Source organism: Neomonachus schauinslandi, chromosome 6, assembly GCF_002201575.2.
Source record: "Neomonachus schauinslandi chromosome 6, ASM220157v2, whole genome shotgun sequence".
NCBI classification, from domain to species: Eukaryota; Metazoa; Chordata; class Mammalia; order Carnivora; family Phocidae; genus Neomonachus; species Neomonachus schauinslandi.
This window is the reverse complement of record NC_058408.1, coordinates 31372510-31391751: the sequence shown is the minus strand read 5'-3', so window position 1 is coordinate 31391751 and position 19242 is coordinate 31372510. Positions and strand designations below refer to the sequence as shown.

At 40.6% G+C, this 19242-nt stretch overlaps 1 protein-coding gene across 1 annotated transcript in view; it reads left to right on the top strand.

Moving 5' to 3' along the window:
- The first annotated feature begins 454 nt into the window (after nucleotides 1–454).
- Nucleotides 455–19242, top strand: part of NEK7 (NIMA related kinase 7) — a 169523-nt gene continuing 150735 nt past the window's right edge. The window contains exon 1 of the mRNA XM_021682732.1: nucleotides 455–755. The gene's annotated coding sequence lies outside the window, so the exon portion shown is untranslated. The remainder of the gene's footprint in view (nucleotides 756–19242) is intronic.

Below are 19242 nucleotides of genomic sequence, written 5' to 3'. Positions count from 1 at the left end.
GCTAGGACTCTTACTTTAATGTAAGGTGTGCTTAGCGCAGAGGTAGTTCAAACCACCTAGTAAGAGAGGATGGGATCAAAACGCTGTGATCCAGAAGAAAGGGGACGTCACCAGTTGAGCTTACAGCTTGAAAGTGGGGGCATTCAAATGCAAGTGAGGAAAAGACAAGTTCTCAAAAAGCAGCCCACCCCAGCCCAGAGGAAAGTTGGCGCAAAGGAGGGGAATGGGGCTCAGGGGGCAGATCGACGCACTCCACGCCGCGCTGGGTCTGACAACAGGAGCCACATGCCGGAGGGGCCCCCCAGAACGGCTTCGGCTGCATCGGGGAGGTGACGGGGCTCCCTGCACTCGCAGAGCGCCGTGCGGGGCCCGCGGGCAGCCCCGACGCGCAGCCGGCCGGACCGGCGGCGCGAGGCTCCGGGAGCGGGGAGGGGCCGACGCCTGCCCCGCCCCTCTCCTCGGGGATGCCGGGATGTTTACACTCCTGACAGCGGCGGCCGCGGGAGGAGGAACGGGAGTTGCGGGAGGATGGGCCGCCACTAGGCTCGCACTCGGGACGCGTCTCGCCTTGCGCAGGGTGGGGGCCCGCGCCTGCAGCGTCCGCGGGGGCGGCGCGGCGGGAGGTGGCGATCGGCTCCCGGCCTCGCAGCCACAGCCCCCGGCCCAACGGGCCTTTCCGCGGGGCCGCCTGGCCGAGCCGCCCGCCCGCCCCGGGTCCCTCGCGGACAGGAGAACGGAAAACTCTCAGCTTCCTGGTGAGTGGCTGCGGGGGTCTCGGGCTCCCGGGCCCGGTGGCCCGGGCCGGGTGGGGCTGCCTGCGGGAGCCGGGCGGAGAGGGGAAGGCCGGGAGGGCGCGGGGCGGCCTCCGGGATCCCCGCGCCGGGGGAGGTGGGGCGGGGTGCGCCGCGCTCGAGCTGGGTGGGGGTTTCGGTCCGGTTCGTTGGCAGTGGCGGGAGCGGGCGGCAGGAACTTGGTGCCTGGCACGGGCTTTGGCGGCCCGAGGCTGCCGTGGGTGCCGCGGTAACTAAGAAACTCCGCGGCCACCGCGGCGGCGGCAACAGGTCTTTGGTTTCAGGACCCGAGGAACTTAGGCGAAGTCCCGCCTCCCACCCCCCGGCTGCTGCTCATTGGTGGCGTCGGTTATTTATCCCTCACGGATTGGTTAGGCCCAGCCGTCAGGATTCGGCAGCAGCCAGACTTCAGAGGAGTGAAGTTCACTGGAGAGAGTGGGTGGTGGGAGCCGTGAAGCTAAGGGAGAAGCTGAAGTGGCTTGAGAAGTACAGGGAGGATGGCCGACCTGTTGGAGAATGGGCTTTCGTGGGACCCTGTCAGGATTAGCAAATGTGAGAGAGATTGCAAGGCAGTAGAGGTGGTGATGGTGGCAATGGAAAATAAATACACTGAGAATTGAGGCCAAAGTCAGAGAGACGAAGGGGACCCCAAAAAAGAAAAATGAGAAGACCACATTGCTCTAGGATAGTGTCAGGAAGCAACACAACCTAGAGGATGCTGCAGTGAGATCTAAAGAACTCTTGTTGCCTCTTTCCTGTGTACTGCAGGCTTCGGGAGATGATGTGTCAAACACATAAATCGTGTTCTCTCATAGCTGTAGTCCTTATTAGGGGTAAATACTAAAAATATACTTATTTTATAGTAGGTTATCTCCCATCCTTGAGCAGTTCTGGTGACGGAACTGAAAGTCTGAAAGCATTACAAAAACGAAATGATTTTCCTCCTCTGACTACTGATCATAAGGATGCTGTTGAAAAAATTGAATGCGCATAGTTTGTAGAGCCTTGGGTACCTATCATAACTAGCACCATTGTTTCTAATTCTTCCTCCAAAGAGTTTGTAGTTTCAAGAAGTATGCACACTCCCTGTAGACAACAGCAGTGTGTCTTGTCAGGTTGCTTTACAGGGTAAAGTACAGAATGCGTGTGTGGTAAATCTGTATAGGAGCTTGAGCTGTTGCGGGTGTGGTCGAAGAATGGCATAGTATTAGGGGCAACCGGACAAAACACTGAAAACGGTGGATAATTCAACAAGAGATTCAACTAACCCTGTAATACTTTGTGGCAACTCTTACTGAATGGACACCGAGTATTTTTGGCTTTAATACTTGGCGAAGGCCAGTGCACTTACAACAGTTAACAGAAAACTTAAGCAATTATATCATTTCCAGAGGAAGGAATCCTCTGCTACCCTTGGGAGATCCAGTCCACAGCTTGCTTCACTCCTAAAACCGCAGCATCTTTCTGTTTGGTCCTGGACTGGAGCTTGCTGGGGTGGGGATGAGATGTTGGAGCTTTGAAAAATTGCCGCGTGGAGGAGTCAAACGGGCAGAAACTATATGGGGACGTTGAGAGGAGGGCCCGCAAAATAAAAAGGAGGAGAAGGAACCCCTAGTGGACGCTGGCTGCTTTTTCTGGGGTGGAGATTCCCCGGACCCTCGGTGAAGTGCGGGCCTGGGAGTTTGCTCTCAGCCGGGAGGCCCGGCCCTCTGCAGCACTGACGGCCTCCGCAGCCAATGAGCGGCGAGGGCACCGCGGTTCCCTGCTCGGGAGGGCGGGTACTTCCTACTTCGGCCCTAGGCTTGGAGGAGGGAGAGAAAGTTTCTCCTCGAAGGATGGCTGGTGGAGGACTCCAGTGTGAGGGATGAGAAATACGTAAAAATAAAGGGGAGGAGGTTCCAGTTTCTTCTGACTCCTCATGCACGTCTCGTTTCATAATTGAGCTACATCTTGAATTCACCACTGCATTTGAAGCTTTATAGTTGATAAGAAACGAAGGTGGTCAGCGAACTAAATGTCCAGGTGGATGGAGTTTTACTCTGAAATTTTCTGTAAACGAAAACCAAGGAATATCAGAACCTAAATTGTTAAGCTTTTCCACAATACTTGGGAATCTTGCCACCGTTAAAAATCTTTATCAATTTAAAAAGTGAAGAGCGTAACTTGAGTGCAGATTTATTCTATACTTGAAACTACTATTTAGGTTTATTTATGAAGATCATACCTGTAGCACCCTCTATTCCTTTTCCCACGTAGACATTTTCCTGGCTGGACAATTTCAAGAGCTCTTTTCCAGCCCAATAAAACAGCACTTACTCCAAGAAGGAGGAAAGCACGTCTGGTATGATGGCAACATACTGGTGGAGGAGGGGAGATTTAAGGCCAGTATAATAACATACCCAAATAATAAAAATCAAAATTGTCGTTTTAAATGACCGAAAGCGCAGTTTCAGTTTGTGTAAGTAAGTATTTAACCTCATACTTCCCTCCCCTTCACCTTCCTTCCAATAGACAGTTTTGGGCTCTGATTTATCGCCATAATTTAGGTATTCTTTTCTTCTCATCTGTTGTGCCTTTACCGAAATGTAGATTTCTTTTTTTCACTTAAATATGTGGTCTGAGATATCATTAGAGACTTTTACTGAGTTTCTGGAACCAAACTGTCTCATGTTTTAAAATGTTATCTCTGAAGTGTTCCTAACCTAGCCAGCGTATCTGGACAGGAGAGGATAGTGATAACGTAAATGCAACTTTGGAAAAGAAGTTGCTTAATTAGATAATAAGTTGCAAAATTCCTTTCAGGTTTTGTTTCCTTTGATTTTTTTTTTTTTTTAAATAGGCTTTGGTATTTAAAACATTTGCAGTGTAGCTGCAGTTGCACAAAGTTGCACTCTGTCCACATTCCTGGTTTCCTTCAATTAAAATATTTGTCCCTTCAGATAGTACAGTATGCATAAAACATGGTTGGATACTTAGTATAATACTTGAGGGTATCTTGGAAATGACATATATGATTATTGTTCGCTCTGAATTGTTTTATCAACAGTTACTTTATTGACAGTTCCATAAATATATAGCTAGATGTTTTAAGAAGTGTTTCTTCATCCTTTTGATTATTTTAGTTTAATTCCTCCTCCCCTCATTTTTATAGGGAATATAGGTGAGTAACATTTGGTTATATAATTGTAATGAAATGTATTTATTTGCAGGATATAATGGCAGTTGAGAATTTTTAAATATATGTAAAACTAATGTAGAACGATTCACTCTTAGAGTTATAAAACTTCTAAATTGCTGATTCCTCTTTTAGTGACTAATAGCTTGATTATCCCTGTATGATACATTATATATCTATATAAAATATTTTTTTCATTCTGATGAAAACACTGAAGGAATGTATTTCATGGTTTTTAGTGAGCGGTGGGAATGAGAAGGACAGATGATCATGAAGCATTTCTTAATTTTCTTGTGCAAGAAAACTTTTTTTAACCTTTGTCAAAATAACTGCTCTGCTATACTGTTTATATAATGTGCTTACAATGAGTTGTTTTGTAATAGCTATCCAGGGCGTTAATCAAAACAGTGTATAAATGAACGGAACTTACTTAATTGGTCTATAAAATTTTAGAAATAAATGTTTTCTGTTACTTAATGAAAGTAGACCTTTCTGTAAATCTTGCCACTGGTCTTCTGTTGATAATCAGTGTAAGTAAGTCGTTGAGGGTAACTTTTTCATTCCAGGCTGCTTTTGTATAGAACAGGGGTTAGTAAACTTTCTCTGTAAAGGGCCAGATAGTAAATATTTCTGGCTTTGTGAGCCATATAGTCTCTATCATTGTAGTCATGGCCAGTACCTGAACAGGTGGTCATGGCTGTGTTCCAATAAAGCTTTATTTATACAAATAGGTTGGAGGCCCACCCCAGCTTTAGAAGATAATATCAAGGATCTAAATATGATTCTGGGCCATTGATGCTTGACTTGATGTGGATTCTCCACAGCAGTATTTTATAGCCTTTTTTGTTTCTTGAACTCAGAACCCTGAGATCAAGAGCTGAACTAAGATCAAGACCTGAGCTGCGATCAAGAGTCAGAGGCTTAACCAACCAAGCAACCCCGGTGTCCCTGGCCTTTTTTGGTTTTAGACATTTGTGACAATCTCTTGATCTCTCCCAGTCCCCTAAGAATAATGCCACTTATTCATACCCCAATTTTGTGTTTCATCTCAGAGACTTCATAATTATATGAACCTCTTTTAGATTTATCTACCTTTTCAGGGTTTTCTACCATTCTTTGCTCCTTGGGGGTCCCACACCCATCCTGTGACATTGAATGAATGTGTATCTGTCTAGCTTCTTCCTTACTAAACCAAGTTGAAATCTGATGTCATATATTTAATCTTTGCTTGATTGACAGATAACACTAATATAAATATATTTTGGTGTGTTTCTTTAACTCATAGTTTTCATTTTAAACCTATTGGAATGACCGCCTTTGTTTCTTTTAGAAGTTTCTGTCATGAGCAAGAGGGTGGGCAGATTTTTTTTTGTTTAAGAAAAAAGTCTTTTATAGAAGACTTTTTCCCCCAATTAAAAAAAAAAAAATACTGGAAAGGGCTTGTGTTTGTGGGAGGGCCTGCAGTCAGGGTGTGTGTAGCCTGGGGATGTGTGGGGTACCTCCTCCCTTTGTTTGAAGAATTGGCTGTAGGCTTACCTGGGTGCAGCTACTGAGAAGCCTGAGAATGAAATGGAAAATGCAGCAGTTTTGACATCACTCAGTAGAGTTTCCTAGCCCTGGCCAGGAGTGGGTTCTGGGTGTGCCAGAATATTTGTCTCAGCGTGGTCAGGTAGCACCTGGGGCATTCACAGCTACCAGGCTAGTTGCCACCAGCTACAACGAGCCTCTTTATCAGACCCTGTGCACAAATATCATTTTCTGTGTTTATCATGAAAAAGACTAAGCCCAGGTTTGTCTCCTTGGTTGAGTTACTTGATTGGTTGGGACTGTAGTTTTCTCAGCTCAGGTAAGATTGCTTTGAGGAATAAATGAAAACATCTTTGTAAAAATACCACAGTAGGCTCTAAGTGTTAGTTTCATTTCACCTATTTCTGTTTTTAGGACGTTCAGCGGTAGGAAGCGCATCTGCTGTTCTCAGTTTTTCTTTTTTTTTTTTTTTTAAATTTTTTAATTCTTATATTATCCCCATACATTACATCATTAGTTTTAGATGTAGGGTTCCATGATTCATTGTTTGTGCATAACACCCAGAGCTCCATGCAGAACGTGCCCCCCTCAATACCCACCACCAGGCTAACCCATCCTCCCACCCCCCTCCCCTCTAGAACCCTCAGTTTGTTTTTCAGAGTCCATAGTCTCTCATGGTTCGTCTACCCCTCCGATTTCCCCCCTTCATTCTTCCCCTCCTGCTACCTTCTTCTTTTTTTTTTTTTCTTAACATATATTGCATTATTTGTTTCAGAGGTACAGATCTGAGATTCAACAGTCTTGCACAATTCACAGCGCGTACCAGAGCACATACCCTCCCCAGTGTCTATCACCCAGTCACCCCATCCCTCCCACCCCACCCCCCACTCCAGCAACCCTCAGTTTGTTTCCTGCGATTAAGAATTCCTCATATCAGTGAGGTCATATGATACATGTCTTTCTCTGTTTGACTTATTTCGCTCAACATAATACCCTCCAGTTCCATCCACGTCGTTGCAAATGGCAAGATCTCATTCCTTTTGATGGCTTGTTCTCAGTTTTTCTGATGACAGGCCCTGTTGCCCATTCTGCTGGGGCCCAGCTTTGTCTGATCAGGCTCCTACCTAGCTCTATGCCATTTCTACCTTCTCTGCTTGAATTCTTCTTCCTCTTTGCCCTGTGATTTCCATATTCATAATTTAGTGGTTCCCATTGTTTGAGTTCATGTTTTTATGTTTTTTGGAGTATGGGGAGAAGGCATTAATCCTTGGTTCCTCAGACAGGAAAAACACAAGAGGCTTGGGGGGGGTTATATTTTGGACAGTAAAAAATGGGAGTTGTAAAGAGATCCTTAAATACTAAGTAAAAATGGCAAAACTAAAAATATTATTTCTAATAGTCTTACAGTTTTGCTTTTTTTTAATCATTAGAATATTTTCCTCATATTCTCATATTTACCTGGCAGATTAATGTAATTTTTGTTGTGGTTGTAACCATAACAAAGCCACATATCCTCTATTACATTATGATTGGGAAAATTGAATAGATTTGTTTAGAAAAGTTATTGTACTTCTAAAAGGTAAGGAATTGCAAATCTTCTATTGCTTTTTATATATAACTGTGGACCACATAGTAAAATACTGTGATATGTTTGCATACTGTCTTAAAGACTCCCAGAACTGGACAGTAGGTAATTTTTTTAAGGCAAATGGCATGACCTTATCCAAATAGTTTATTTCCAGGCATGGTGTGTTACTTAACAAATACAAGTAAATTGAAAGATAGACAGGAAGAATGCTTATTGATGGATTGAATTTATGGGAAAAAACTGATGTTTTATTCTCAGTTTCTTATTAACTTCTTTTGTTTTCTTTATAGTCTTTGGTGTTAGAACACATTAAGGATAGTATAGTGGCAGGGAATGTATTCAGTAAAAACTGGCATTTTTTAACATCTTCAACATATATCTAAAGTAAAGTTTTAATACAGTTTTTACATTTGATAAATATTTTCATTGTTGAATGGCATATTTTCAACTTTGCTTTATCATTTTATGACCTTGAGTGTTTCAAATACTAGCTGTTGATAAAGAGTTGTATTTTATTAAGCAGTTCTCCTATCCTGTAATCATTCTTTGTTTTTATAAAGGAATTTATTACACTGTATTTAACAGTATTTGAGGGTTGTGGGGCATGGGGTGGGGGTGGAGTTCCATCTTCTGCAAAGTTTCCCAATACCAGGCCACCAAGGGAGTTGCTGCCTCATCCATGATCATAAAGCTGCCAGTGTGAGAGTACACAGTCGCTGTCCTGATGAAGACATGGCCACAATAAGGAAGATGCAGCTATTTTGGTGTCCCCAGAACCATACTCTGACTGTCGTGGTCCAGGAAATGGATGCTCTGGGCACTGGCTCTTAACCCCTCTATTAGTTTCCTAGGGCTGCCCCAACAAATTACCACAAACTGAGTGGCTTAATACAATATAATTTTCTTCTTTCATAGTTCCAAAGGCCAGAAATTAGAAATCAAGATGTCCACACGGCCATGCTGTCTTTGAAGGCTCTGGGGAGAATGCATTCCATGCTTTCTCTGCTTCTGGTGTTGGCGGCATTCCTTGATGTTCCTTGGCTTTAGACATATATCACTTCAATCTCTGCTTCTGTCACATGGCAGTCTTCCTATGTGTCTCTGTATGCATCTCTCCTCTTCTTTTAAGGACAGCAGTCACTCTTACACTTAAAGTTTAATAAGCTAAATCTATACTTTTTCTTTCAGATTCTTTAGCATACAGATTATAGATTTCTGATCTTTCTGTTTTTTTTTTTTTTTAAAGATTTTATTTATTTATTTGACAGAGACAGAGATAGCGAGAGCAGGAACACAAGCAGCAGGAGTGGGAGAGGGAGAGCAGGCTTCCCGCCGAGGAGGGAACCCGATGTGGGACTCGATCCCAAGACCCTGGGATCATGACCTGGGCCGAAGGCAGACGCTTAACGACTGAGCCACCCAGGCGCCCTGATCTTTCTGTTCTGAACAGAATTTTAGGATTGTGTAGAAATTATATTTAAGAGATAAAGGCACCTAGGTTATCCTGTACATATGTAATCTGCTGTTAGTTTTTTTTTTTTTTTTTAAAGATTTGACTTATTTGGGGCACCTGGGTGGCTCAGTTGTTAAGTGTCTGCCTTCGGCTCAGGTCATAATCCCAGGGTCCTGGGATCAAGCCCCGTATCGGGCTCCCTGCTCAGTGGGAGACCTGCTTCTCCCTCTCCCACTCCCCCTGCTTGTGTTCCCTCTCTCACTATCTCTCTCTCTGTCAAGTAAATAAATAAAAATCTTTAAAAAAAAGATTTTATTTATTTCAGAGAGAGAGAGCTCATGTGCACATAAATGGGGGGAGGGGCAGAGGGAGAAGGAGAGAATCTCAAGCAGACTCCCTGCTGAGTGTGGAGCCTGATGCAGCAGATGCAGGCCTGATGTGGGGTTCGATGTGGGGCTCTGTCTTAAAACCCTGAGATCATGACTTGAGCCGAAATCAAGAGTCAGCCTTTCAACCAATTGAACCACCCAGGCACCCCTGTAGTTAGTATTCTATTGCTACCACAAAACAGCTGTTCCAAACTCAAGTTTTCCATTCACTATTATCATCTTGTAGTTTCCCTTTAGGAGACCAAAGTGTATGATTCACTAAATCAGTTATTTTCAGAACTGGAAGGAAACTTATAAATTATCTAAACTGACCTTTTCATTTATTGTGGGAGTAATAAAAATAGACTTATTCTTATAATAAGAATAACCTAAAATCCAAGGATGTAAACTTGCTAATACACACTCTGCTAGATTCCATAACAGTCAATATTGCCTTGTGTTACCTTTGTAATGTTTTTGATGGTAGGCACAGTGATTTTTTTTCTTCTTTTTTTTCACTTCTCCTGAATTAGCAGAATCTTGCTGTGTTCATGGTACATGCTCAATAAAGACTTGCTGATGGAGTGATGACAGTGTACCTCTGATTGCCATATCAGGGCCTTGATTTAAGTCAGCAAATATTTGAGTACCTGATTGTGCAGGGGTGAAGTATTTCTTTTGCCTCTAAAATGATGAACAGTAGGGTGGATTGCTGTATCCTCACTATTTAATAGGATCCAAGTGGGACAAGAAATTACCATTATGGAGGCCAGTCCCAGGAAGGAGCACTTAATTAGAGGCAGTTCATAAGACAGTAAAGGCTAGAAAGTTCATGATTGGTCGTATGGTCAATATTTCATTAATACATATTTCATTATGTTAGACACCTTGACTCATAAAAGCCAGCCTTCATGTTGTTTGTCATTTTGGTATATTGAAAATAACTTGTGTGCCCCCATTGCTTCATGTATATATGCCTGAAATGTTCGGCAATGCCACTGACCAGTTTCTCCCTCTAATACCTTCTCTTGCTGTGATTCAAAGATCATGATTGGCTCTGTTTCCTTTACTTCTGTAGCCATGCCCCTCTCTTAGAAGTTGGTTCTCAGTTTGTTTATTATATACGTTCCCTGTTTCAGTGAAAATTCTGCTTTACAAAGCAGAATGATTAGAGATTAATCACATGAATCCTAAAGGATTTATTTCATGATTCCTTGAAGTAGTTACATCTATTTGTACATTGAAGATGATTTACAAAATTTGTATAGCTGTTCAAGAATATATGGGTGGCTTTTTTGCCACCACCAAGATAGGTTGTATTTTCAAAACATTTGTCCTATTATTATGTTTCTCAAACTGTGGTCCTCAGAATGTCTGTGTCAGAGATTCTGATCTTATAAGTATGAGCATTGGCATTTAAAAACAAGTACCCTAGGGTGCCTGGCTGGATAGTTGGTAGAGCATGTAACTCTTGCTTTCAGGGTTGTAAGTTTGAGCCCCATGTTGGGTGTAGAGATTGCTTAAAAATTAAATCTTTAAAAAAAATAAAACACAAGTACCCCAGTTGATTTTTATAATAAACACAGATTTGGAAAGCCACTGGTCTGTGATGGGAACCTACGTTTAAAATAAGTACTGCAGGTGATCCTAATGCAGGTGTTCCTCAGGCCATACTAAGAAATGACACATGGTCTTTTAAAAAAATACTTTTTAATTAAAAAAATATTTAGGAGGGCATGTGTTGGGATGAGCAGTGGGTGTTATATGCAACTAATAAATCGTTGAACACTCCAACAAAAACATGATGTACTATATGCTGGCTAACTGAACATAATAAAAAAAAATTATTTATAATGAGAGCCCATTCCTACTGCTAACATTTTTGGCCTGGGGTGTGCAGCCCTTTGGAGCAGTTTATATCTAATAATTAGATTCTTCCAGCATGTGTAACCTGTGTCTCAGCTCAAACAGGGCATAGGTGTTGCTGAAATGATGGTTATAAATCAATTAAAATCATTTAGATAAAGTATAAATATCTTATAAACAACAATTGAAGTAATAACAGAAGAGAAAATTCCACTTCGAACAAGTAAAAGAAAATACTACATCTAAGTGTTAGTTTTCGTTCTGTCCCAACAAGTGGTCCCTTGTTAATGTACTGCTTACAGTGTATGCACTTGTCACCATTTTTGGCATTTCTATGGTATTTCTCTCAGCTAGGTGTGAAAGCTTACCACTTCCCTTACCTCTGAGATGGTTTGCTTTTTGCTTAAGGCTAAAAGCCCTTTGCCTGCACCTAGAGATTTTGCTTCTAGTCACCATTACCTTACTTCTACCTGTAGTTCTCAGTCTTGTTTCTGGGCTTGGCTGCACCAAGCTTTGATGTCTTGCATATCTAGCCATGCTGGAAAGTATTCAAGAACATCATGATGAGTAACCTGTTCCTTTTTCCATGACTGTCTTATTTCCATTGATAACAAGTGTCTCTGGTACTTGAGTTGCTTCTAACTTCCCTCCTTGTCATTAGATACAGATCTTTGCATGCAAGTTGTGTTCTTTATTCAGGAAAGCCTCTTTGGTCAATCACAGTCATTCGTTCATTTAAGATATGCTTGGTCATTTAAAAACTACTTTCTACCAGTGTTTTTTAATGCCTTTTTCTTAATTTGGAGTTCATCAAATCAGTTCAGGCCCTTGTTGTTTATGACCATTTCTGTCCCCATCTTTTTTCATATAATAAGAAGAGGCAGCTCGATAAAGAAGGTATTGAAGTCCTGGATTGAGTCCAGGTTCATTTTTATATCTTTTCAGATGCCAAGCACAGAGTCCAGCTCTTAGTGTAAGCTAAATTAATATTTACACAACTCAGTTTAAGAGTTGAGTGTCTGGCCTAGGAGAGAGCATTGGTAATGTGATGAATGGTTCAGATCATAAAATGGAGCCTGGACTGTAACAATGCCCTGATGATGTTGACTTAGGGTATATGTTGGGTGTGTGGTCCCGGATAAGGCAGTGCTACTACGATTCCGAGGCCTTTTTTGTTCATGTGTTGGGTTGTCATCTTTTGAATGTCAGTATTTCCACAGTAAGACATGAATGCCCATTTTTATTTTTTTTTGTGAACTTTGTCGGGTATTTGCATATGCTGTTCAGAAGATGATCCAGTGGATTGGACGGGGTTTGATGTTAAACTTAGTTTCACAATGAGATGAAGTTTCTCTGAAATTGGAAGACATACATGCCTGAAAGCTGAGGGACAGACCATTTGATCTCTGGGGATCTCCAGCATTTGTAAGATGAATGATTCTGTGATTCTGTTCACTTTATGGTTCTTTTTCCATTTGTTCTTTATTCTCCCCATTTTCCTACTGGGTCCCGCCAATTCATGGGTTGAAGAAAGAGAAATTTGGGGATTGTTGCTAGGTAGCTGGAAGTGAGTAATAAAGAAAATAAACAAAGATCTAGCTTTATGCTTTTAAAAATATTTCAGTTTTTATTCATCACAGAATATAGGAGCACAAGAATGACCAAATGCTGCATCATATTGCCTGGCTCAATTATTTTTAATGGCTCTGCATTGGAACCTCTGCTTTCAGCCTGACCCTGACCTATCTTTCTAGATTTACTTCTTTATACTTTTCTATATTTTAGTCATGTCTGACCACTTACTTTTTTTTTTTTGGTTAAATTTTGTACCCTTTCGGGGCATCTGGGTGGCTCAGTTGTTAAGTGTCTGCCTTCGGCTCAGGTCATGATCCCGGGGTCCTGGGATCGAGCCCCGCATCGGGCTCCCTGCTCGGCGGGAAGCTTGATTCTCCCTCTCCCACTCCCCCTGCTTGTGTTCCCTCTCTTGCTGTGTCTCTCTCTGTCAAATAAATAAAATCTTAAAAAAAAAAAAAATTTTGTACCCTTTCTGGCTTCACTGCTTTATCTTTTTGCTTTTCTCACTTCTTTTAATGCCTATTCTCTTTGCTTCAGCTATTCAGTATCACTATATTAAAATAATCTTCATCCTTTAAGGGTTTGCCCTAGTAGAAATCCTTCTGCTTCTTTTAAGCCTCTAGTACCTGTTGGCTCTCCCTGTAGTTACTTGTCTTAGCTTCCTTCCTGGAATATAAGCTTCTGGAAGGTGTGAATCATGTGCTGTACATATTAGTGTTTCCTGCAGGGCTTAGGACCATTTTTGTCAGAACCAGCCATTCAGGGAATGACAGGTGACTGCCTCCCGGTGAGGATATGGGGCAGAAGGTCTGGGCAGATCCTAGAGTGAAAGAATGTCCAGAACAATTGAGCAGTTGGTTTCAGGGAAGTCCGTGATGACAGTGAGGTGCATGTCTCTGCAGGGCCCATAGGGCATATTATGAGGAAGGTCTTACTATGTGATATAGATAAAGGTTGATCAGTCAGTGGTAAATGTTGGGATATTCAGAGATCTAGTTTGAGAGTCTGGGTTTGGTATTTGAATTCTGAATTTTAAGTTCTGGCGGATCTCAGAATAGGATGACATGGGAACCAGGACTAGGAAAAATGGATAGAGATGCCAGACATGAAGTTGGTGGAAACGAGAAGAGTTATGGAGTCAAGGCAGAGGTAAGTTTGGCAATTAGGTACAAGTTAGAGGCTCGGGCAACAAGGAGCAAAGAACTAAGTTCTTGGAATTAGGATGTGAGGTTAAAACAGGATCAGCGGTCAGATTAAATTGATTTGAGGCTGATTTACTAAGCCGTTTACTAAGTATCCTTATATTTCCCTTGCTTAGAGGCAAGCCCATTCCTTGTTCAAGTTCAGTGGCCTGGCTTTTTATAAAGGGGTAGCAACGTCTCTCTGCCCAAAAAATTGCTGACTGTATTTGCCAAATGAATCCTGTTTTGATGTTCTGACAGGCCCCTCATGAGGAAAACACTGAACTGAGTTAAATAAAGAAGTAACTAGCTTACTACTGGAAATTATTCCCCTCTAAAGAATAACTACTAATTGGGAATTGATGATGGTTATCCTTTGATTTGTGTCATCAAATGCTGACCTAGAGAAAGGTTGTTCTGCTTCAAAATAGATGTATTTTATTTAGTATCTTTTCATAGCTTTCATTGCTGAAGTTTAAAAGAACAATCACAATGTCAATAATTATTAAAAAAAAAAACATTTAAAGTACTTACAAAAAGGCCTGTGGGCCAAGTGGGCCAAAGATACAGTGTATATTCGTGAATGAATGAAGAAGTACGTAGGAAATGAGCCTGGAAAAATACCCAGATATTGCATTATGAAAGCCCCACATACAATACTAAGAAGATTGGCCCCCTCCTCTCCTGTAATACGATTGTAAAGAGTTATTTGTACCTTTATGTTTTCAACTTTTGGTTGTAATAGCAATAGAAGCTATAGGTCTTTGATATCTTTTTACCGGTTTTTAGGTGACCAGAGATCAGGAACTAGTGTCAGAATTTAATCAAGATTATTATAAAGGCAGCGTTAGGTAGATTTGTTAAAAAATGTATTAAGAAAATGTGTTAAAAATGTATTAAGAAAATGTGTTAAGGGATGTATGAAAAAATTAAGTTTAGACTTGAAAATCCAGGCTCTGGTGATAGTACAGTATACTTTAAATTTACCAAGAAAAAGTGTTATTTTATTCTTTATAAACAGAGCCTATTGTAGTATCTGCTTTCTTTTTTTCCCCCTTTAAAATTTAGTATGGGGTTAAATTTATTTATGTATTTATGTCCTTATTCAATCAGTTTATGCTTTTTTTTAAATTTATTTTTTTATTTTTTTAAAGAACCACCCTCAATACCTTCTACCCACTTCTAGGTTTTTTGTTGTTGTTTTGTTTTTTATTTTTGTTTTTTTTCCTTGCTTAACATCCTTCACTTACTGTCTTTGGAATAATTTCCAATCCCTTAGTCTCTTAAAACTATGATTTGGGCCTTGGCAAGATCTTGCCTCTGCTGTTTCTGATGCTTCTGTCTTACCGCGCTACTTGTGGTTCCTTCATCACTCCCTGCTCTTAGTCAGGAGTGTCCGCCCTCTTTTTTGCCTGCGTAGCTCCCACACATTCGTTAGAACCCACTTCCAGTGTCTCCTTTGCAAAGCCTTGCTGACCTGACAGCCTGCTTAGGCATCTCTCTTGCCAGCTCTTGTAGCAGTTCCCTGGGATGGTGTCTGTCAGAATACTTGCTTCTGTGGGCTGTAAAAGTCTGCTTCTTTCTGTCTCTCCTGGGAATAACTTGAGGGATCCAAATTGCCTGAATTCATTTTGTATTCCCAGCAGCTGTAGTAGACACGTCGGTTGTGCTCAAAACTTGACCCGGTGAATGAGTTGGAGTAGATAAGAGAGAGGAGGAGTCGAGGAGAGCCCACAGTTTTGGCAGGGGGTCCGAGTAGATGATGGTGTTATTTTTTTTTAAAGATTTTATTTATTTATTTATTTGACAGAGAGAGAGAGACAGCGAGAGCAGGAATACAAGCAAGGGGAATGGGAGAGGGAGAAGCAGGCTTCCCGCCCAGCAGGGAGCCTGATGTGGGACTCGATCCCAGGATCCTGGGATCATGACCTGAGCCGAAGGCAGATGCTTAACGACTGAGCCACCCAGGCGCCCAATGATGGTGTTATTTATCTCCAGTTCTAGCACCTTTTTCTCCCTACTCCACTCACCCCCACCTTTGAGTAGCTGTGGCTTTTTACTAAAAAGGATGAAATTAGAGACTTAACTTTCTTGAAGATTCTTAGGACATTTTATTTATGCCATGGTATTTCTTGCCTCATTGAGGGCAGGGGTATATATAGATGGCTCTCACTAAATGTGAAGAGGTATAGTCTTCCTTTTTTATTGGCATATTTTCTAATTCTTTTGCAATTTTGACTCTCTTTATAGTCTTTAATAAGCAGTAGTAGTATGATCATGAGAGTTAGGAAGAACAAACTTTGTCCCAGTATGGTTTTAGAAGCCTTCTCATGTATTTACAAAATGTGTTTGCAGCTGGCCTTTACATGTCATTTTAGTGTTGAGATAATCATATAGATCTTCCTGTGCAGAGTACCTGCAAATCACATGGCTATCAAATGGTATAAATTTCTACTTGTTGGCTAGGGAAAGTGAGAGTTGAAGTACTCTAAGATGCAAGGGAATACGTTTTGCTTTAGTTATAGATAAAGTTGTCATAGTGCCTAATGCTGATGAAAAACAAAAAAGAAATCTTAACCAGATCAGCTTAAAATTCAGTCCTGTTGTTTAAGCAGAGGTAGAGAATAACGCGTTCAGTTCTCATTGACACTGCATTCATCAAAACTAACCGAGTGTGGTGGGAGGAGGAGGCCTCTCATGTTGAGTTTGGGCTGTTTGTGGGATATACAAGTGACCCTATCTAGGCAGTTGGTTATATGGAGCTTGAGCTCAGCAGCAAAGTCTGGCCTGGTGTAGAGCTCTGGTGTCATCAGTAGAGAGGGGCAACGGATTATGTGTGGTAGCGGGTAAGTCTGTTTAGAGAAGATGTCAGGGGTCCTGTTCATCCTTGCTCACTTAAAAGAAGGTAAATACTCAACAAATATGGAAAGTAACTAAAAGTTAACTCATGTGTTGCTGTCTGACTTTAGCTCTAAGTATATACTATGTAAGACATTTTCTTGGGAAAACCCAAATAATGTCATTTACATCCTTAATAAAACTGTGCTTTTAAAGCCTCTTACTCTATGCTGTCTTTCTAAGATTTTATTCTTTAGAGAAATGGATTTTCACATACTCAGAAGGTTTCTGAAAATAAAATTTAGATAGATCTCATCAATTATATATAACTATTTTAGTGTTTGTAAGTCTGTAATCACTATTAACTCGATTTGCGATTTTTTTTATGAGTTATTTATATTTAAAGTCTGTCATATAACATCCCAGATAGCTTCTGATGAGCAAACAACATTATGTTTGTTATTCCTACTGCTAATTTAAAGTAACAGTCTTTATTCTTTGGATAGTATCTCCCTAAAATCGTAGTTTCACATATAAGTGTGCCAGAGAAAGTACGTTTGTTTGTAGTATCTGTTCGTGTATGTTAAAAGACACACGCACACAGCTTGGCATGATTTTGTGGTCTGTGAAAAAGATCAGGAGAGGGATTGCAGGATGGTGTAGGTCAGGGTTGAAATAACTTGGCAGAGTTTGGTGAGCAAGTTTGCTTTGCAGCTGCCTTGGTTAACTTTGTATAATCCATTCAAAGACGAGTTCAGTTCTGTGATATCAAGAACAGAAATAGCAGCAACTGCATTTAGTTTCTTAGAAGGCCAATTTTGAAGTATAAAATATAACCATGATTTACCTTATAAGTAAGTACATTGAAAAATATTTTTATTAAAAGTTAGGACAGGGGCGCCTAGGTGGCTCAGTTGGTTAAGGGACTGCCTTTGGCTCAGGTCATGATCCCAGGGTCCTGGGACTGAGTCCCACATTGGGCTCCCTGCTCCGCAGGAAGCCTGCTTCTCCCTCTCCCACTCCCCCTGCTTGTGTTCCCTCTTTCGCTGTCTCTCTCTCTGTCAATTAATTAAATACCTAAAATCTTAAAAAAAAAAAAAGACAGTTTTGTGTAACCTATGAGTGAATGGCTTTTACATACTTGCTTTTTCTCCTCCTTTCTTAATTTTCTCTTAATTTGGTTTGCATTGGAAGTCTGTGCACAGTGAAAAAGAGATGAAGAAAATTCAGAGAGACAGTTTTTTTTTTTTTGAGTGGAGAGGAGGGGCGCAGGAAGAGGGAAAAGGCAGGAGTTTTCCCAGAAGTAAAATAACACACTAGCTTTGTTTTGTTAAACATTGATTATGTCCTACTAACCTAATTATCCATTAGACGGACTCTTTTGTTATGACTGACTCAGATCTCAAGAACGTTGTGAAGGTCTGGGTGAGGATTGAGTGAAAAAGTTCCCTGGAGAGGGCATCAGAGGACCTGCATTGGGGTCATTATTTTGCTACTTAGTTCTAGGTTTCAGTTTACCTCTTTAGTTTGTAGGACCGTCAAAAGAAATAATTGATAGATCTTTTTAAAACTATTTTATGGTTCCTATAAACTGTAGTATGTAAAGAAAAGAGGATTTTGGAAATTCAGGAATAAGTGCAAGGAACAGTGTCTAATAGAGTAGGTATGTGAAAAAAACATGAATAAACAGCAATTAATAAGCTTTTTAAAATAAGGATGTGTTAATTCTGAAAAAATCTATTAAAATTTCCCTTTATTTTATTTAAATGAGAAGTGTTTTTAATTTTTTTGTGATGAGTTTTTGGTTAGTGAGTGCTTGGTACAGACCAAAGTCTGTTAAAACAAATGACCTCACAATAAATAATTCACAGAAATGAAAGCATTTCCAACTACTAGCCTATTCCATAGGGCCTTATCAGCTTTGTTATGACAGAATTCACTACTATGAATTATTGAATTCAGTAGGATGCTTTTTATAATCAGGTTGGGAAGATAGATCCAACCTATTTATCACAGCTCTTTATGTGTGTCAGTCTTTTGCCATGGATGGTATCGTTCGGTTGCCATGATTTTTCTAGTGTTACAACTGAATGGTTGGCTTAGTAATCACGTGCTTTTGCCGGGGGTTAGTTGTTGCTATGTGAGTAACTGAATGACATGGCAGAAATATATGGGAAAATTTATTGTTTGTAACGGCCTCGTTTGCCAACAGTTAAACTAAACAAACAGAAAGTCTATGAAAAGCTTTTTGGGCAAAGTTCTTGGAAATGGCTGACTAGGTCTTTAATATCCTCTTAGGGAGATTCTTCTGTAAAGATAAACGGAAAAGATAATACTATCTTGCATTTGCATACCACTTAACACTTGTGAGTAGCATTAATATTTTATTCTTCCAACTATTTGTTTGCCATAGAAAAGTTCCCATTTGTTACTCTAAGATAAGGATTTGAGACCTTGCTCTGTCATCATGTGCTATGTGCTTACTATGAACCTCCTTTAGAGGGAAGTAAACTGAGACCTAGGGAGGATAGCTAGTTTTTAATTATTCAGAAGTAGATGCTCATGTAAGTTTGAATTAATTAGGTCCTGATTGTTAGACCTGTATTTTTGATAACTTCTTATTTTCTAGATTTGATTATTCAACAAGTACTTATTAGACCTTAATATGTACTGGAGGTAAAAGAAAAAATGAGGAAGAAATAGATTCTGCCCTTAAGTAGCAGTTGCTAGTGTAGTTAATGATCAGGACCTCAGATGGACAGATAACTGATTCACTAGAATACATTAAGACAAATATTTCAGAAGGTTATTTTACAAAGGGCCACTGATTATTATTATTATTATTATTATTATTATTATTATTTAAGATTTTATTTATTT